The following is a 4,769-nucleotide window of genomic DNA, read 5'->3' on the forward strand; positions in this document are numbered from 1 at the left end:
ATGTACACACAAAAATTAAAAATGTTAAAATGTTAAAAAATCAAAATGAAAACTATTTGAAATATGGATTAAATCCACTAATAATAATCTAAGGCCTTTATGCATGGCAAGATACTAAAAAATCTCATTTCATGATTTAAAATTTTATATTTGTATTGTGTTCATGGTGTTAGCATAAAAAGTTTTAATAAAATAATGTTTACATTTACATATATTATGGCTGCATGTTTTCAAATGTTATACTGATACAGGTATTTTAATTAAATTTTTTTCTTTTTTTTGTTTTTTGAGATGGAGTCTTGCTCTGTCACCCAGGCTGGAGTGCAGTGGTATGATCTCGGCTCACTGCAACCTCTGCCTCCCAGGTTTAAGAGATTCTCCTGCCTCAGCCTCATGAGTAGCTGGGATTACAGACATGTGCCACCACGCCTGGTTAATTTTTGTATTTTTAGTAGATATGGGGTTTTACCACGTTGATCAGGCTTGTCTCGAACTCCTGACCTCGTGATCCTCCTGCCTCAGCCTCCCAAAGTGCTGGGATTACAGGCATGAGCCACTGTACCCGGCCAATTGATTTTTTTTTTTTAATTTTTTTTTTCTGTTTTTAGAGAAGAGGTCTCACTTTGTCACCCAGGCTGGAGTGCAATTGTGTGGTCACAGCTCACTACAGCCTCAAACTCCTGGGTTCAAGAGATCCTCTTGTCTCAACCTCCTGAGCAGCTGAGATGACAGGTGCAAACCACTGCGCCTGACTACAGGTAAGTATTTTTTAAAGTTTGGGGACCACTGGGCTAAAATATGGCCCGTAGTATATGGGAATGCAAATCTTGTTCCTATGGATACTATGGCATTGACTTGTTTGGTGTAAACTGGAATGATAGCAAGTGTGAAATATTTATGGATTTGCATTTGTCTTCCCTAACCATGATGACTTTATATATTGTTGTCTAATAAGTAGAATGTGTTAGACATTCTTTGAGATGTCTGTCTGGCTCAAAGCTACCATCTTTTATGGAGAATTCTCCACCATTTCCTGACTTACAGGGTAGGATTTGTCAGCCATGTTTTTACTCTGGACTCCATTCCCTTTAAAAACCTCGACTGGCATGGGAGTAGAATCTCATAAAAATTGGGTTAATCAGTTCCTTTTTCCCTAGATTTTTTTTTCCAGCACAGAGAACCTTACTTTGACATTCCTTAGATTTTGTAATTGAAACTAAGACTGCTGAATATTTGCTTAAATAGTGGTTGTTTGAACCCTGGAACGTGCATTGAGGTTTCATCGTTGCATTGCCATGCACACGAAAAAGAAGAGAAAGTTCTTCTGCACAGAGAAAAAGCAGACATATGGAGAACCTTAGAACATTGCCTGCCTTCCAACCTCTTTCCTGCTCTTCTTAAATATTTGAGTTTACATTATTTTGATTGCTGGAAGTGAGCCACAGTCAGAATATATAACACATAGCAATCCCAATGGAATTCCAGATATGGGAATTATCAGAGACCCCAGATTGTAAACCAATGATGCCTACTATATTCAAAGAGATGAAAGCCAAGACTGACAATTTTGGCAAATAATTAGATGCCATAAAAACGAACCTAAGAGATTTTTAAAAGAATCAAGTAGAAATTCTAGAATCGAAAATTATAAAAAACACAAAATTAATGTTTCAGTAGATGAGATTAACACCATAGGAGGAAGAATTAGTAAACTAGAAAATATATCACAAAAATGAGTGAAGCATGGAGACCTACAATGAAGCATGGAGAGACAAATGGATGGAAAACTTTTAAAAAGAGGGTAAGAGAAATAGTGCATAGAATAAAAAGATCTAACATACACACACATATGTATGTATATGTACATTTTATACTAAAATATATATAGCATATATAATATATATTAATATACATAGCATATATATGTGTATATACATATTTTTGAGATGGAGTTTCGCTCTTATTTCCCAGGTTGGAGTGCAATGGTGCGATCTCGGCTCACTGCAACCTCTGCCTCCCAGGTTCAAGTGATTCTCCTGCCTCAGCCTCCTGAGTAGCTGGGATTACAAGCATGCACCACGATGCCTGGCTAATTTTGTATTTTTAGTAGAGATGGGGTTTCGCCATGTTGGTCAGACTGGTCTTGAACTCGTGACCTCAGGCAATCCACCTGCCTTGACCTCCCAAAGTGCTGAGATTACAGGCATGAGCCACTGTGCCCGGCCACATATATTTAATTGGAGTCAGGAAAGGAGAGAAGAGAGTGGGGGCAGAAACAAAATTTGAAGAGATAATGGTTGAGAATTTTCCAGAACTCATGAAACACATCTATATATATTCAAGAGGTTCAGTGAATCCTGAGCATCACAAATAACAAGAAATACACTTCCAAGCACACATGGTAAGAGAACAGAAAACTAAAGTCTAAGAGAAAAATCTTAACAACCAGAAAAAATAGGACCAATTAACTCCAAAGAGGCAATAGTCAATTGACAGCTGACTTTTTACAGACAACAATAGAAGTCAGAGCCTTGAAATAATTTTTTTTTTTTTTGAGACAGGGTCTCACTCTGTCACGCAGGCTGGAATGCAGTGGTACAATTATGGCTCACTGCAGCCTCAACCTCCCAGGCTCAAGTGATCCTTCCAACTCAGCCTCCCGAGTAGCTGGGACTACATGTGCACACCATTATGCCTGGCTAATTTTTTTATTTTTTTGTAGAGACAAGGTATCCCTATGTTGCCCAGGCTCGTCCCAAACTCATGGGCTCGAGCAATTTTCCCTCCATGGCGTCCCAAAGTTCTGAGATTACAGGCATGAGCCTCCATGCTGGCTGGAATGGTTTTTAATTGTATTGAAAGAAAATAAACTGCAATAGAAATCTTTGCATCTTCTCTGATTCTACTGCCTCCCTCTCTCACTTCTAAAGACCCTTGCAATTACTTTGAGCCTACTGGGCAATCAAGGTATCCCTATCTCTATCTCAAGATCCTTAACTTCATCATATCTGCAAAGGTAACATATTCACAGATTTCAGGGATAAGAATATGAACATCTATGGTGGGCCATCATTCTACCATACCACCAATCTAGAAAATGCTCTCATCTTTAAACTTCAGTGTCTCTTTTCTTCTATAACGCCCTATGAAAGAAAGTGAATCAGTATTTAAGTACCGATTCTTGGAACAGGACAGGGCACTTTGCATATTAACTCATATTAACTCATTTAAAGTATCACCAACCTTCAGCCTTGGTGAGGTAGATATTATTGCCTGGATTTTAAAGATTCTGAGATTGATTATGAGAGTTGAAAACTTGACTGAGGTCATTTAGCTGATAAAATGTCTGATTAGAAATGGGTACCCAGATCTGGTCTCCATGACTGCAACAAAGCTTTTTCCACCATACCAAGTGCAGATTGAGTCTTTTTTATGCAAAATGCTTGGGACTAGAAGTGTTTGGATTTTGGATTTTGGTGGATTTTGGAATATTTGTGTATACATAAGATATCTAGGGGATGGGACCCAAGTCTAAACGAAATTCATTTATGTTTCACATATACCTTATACACATAGCCTGAAGATTATGTCATACAATATTTTTAGTTATTTTGTGCATGAAACAAAGTTTTGATTGCATTTTGACTGCAACCTGGCACATAAGATCAGGTGTGGAATTTTTCACTTGCGGCATCATGTCAGTGCACAAAAAGTTTCAGATTTTGGAGCGTTTCAAATTGTTGGATTAGAGATGCCCAACCTTACAGATGTTGTTTGGGTTATTCTATGGATGATTTCTCGCCAGTTTCTCAGGAAACACGCTCTACTATAGTATATTTCTTAATGAGTGAAAAAGAAATAAAGAACAGAGGGGAAAGTTTCAAACTGGAGAGACATCCTTGAGTAAAGTATCGTGGCTGAATGTTCCTACCTTTATTGACCATGTGACCTGGTTAAATCACTTAGGTTCTATTAGGCTTCAGTCTTCTCCTCTGTAAAATGAGATGTTTGGACCTAAGGACACCTTTCCAGTTCCCTTACCGCTGGGACATTCTAGGATTCTGAGAAAGAAGCCCCTGGCCTCAAGAGACCTCCACTCTTGGGTGTGCTCTAAGATGACTGCATTCATTTTAGAAGCATCTGAACTATGCCAGAGACAACCTACTGTAGATCTAAGGAAGAAAAAATGAAGGGCAATGAATGCGAGAGGAAGGGGAGAGGAAAGAAGCCCATGAAGATTAGAGATGGAAATGGCAACATAAACAGCGTGCAAATATAACCACTGACGGGTATCTAGCGTTTACATGCAAATAAAACTCTGCTTGTCTCTGAGGATGCAGAAACAACACATTGTTTTTGGTCTTAAGCCGCTCACAGAATGCCCGGGGGTTACACTTTGTATTTAACCATGAACATATAACTTCCACCTTTAGAAGTCCTGCATGTGTGAAAGGTAAGAAAAACGGATAAATGAAAATATTAACAAAACGTTTGAGTATGGCAGAGGCCACGTGAAAAGACGGTGTGTGGAAACAGGTGGGACCCACTGGTAAGCTGGATGCGCGAGTAGGACAAAGACATTGCCCCCTACTCCCGGGCCTCATCCAGACACAAAAGAAACGCCCTCTGCCCTTAGAGGAGCAGCTTTTCCTCAGCCAGCCAAGCGGCTGGGTTGCACAGTCCCCGCCCCCGGCCGGCCCCTGTCGCTCCCGCCTCCATCCCTCGGGCCTCGGAAGTGACGCAAGCGCCCCCCACCGCCGCTAGATCCG

The sequence above is a fragment of the Mandrillus leucophaeus genome, unplaced genomic scaffold (assembly GCF_000951045.1).
Source record: "Mandrillus leucophaeus isolate KB7577 unplaced genomic scaffold, Mleu.le_1.0 Scaffold169, whole genome shotgun sequence".
Lineage (NCBI taxonomy): Eukaryota > Metazoa > Chordata > Mammalia > Primates > Cercopithecidae > Mandrillus > Mandrillus leucophaeus.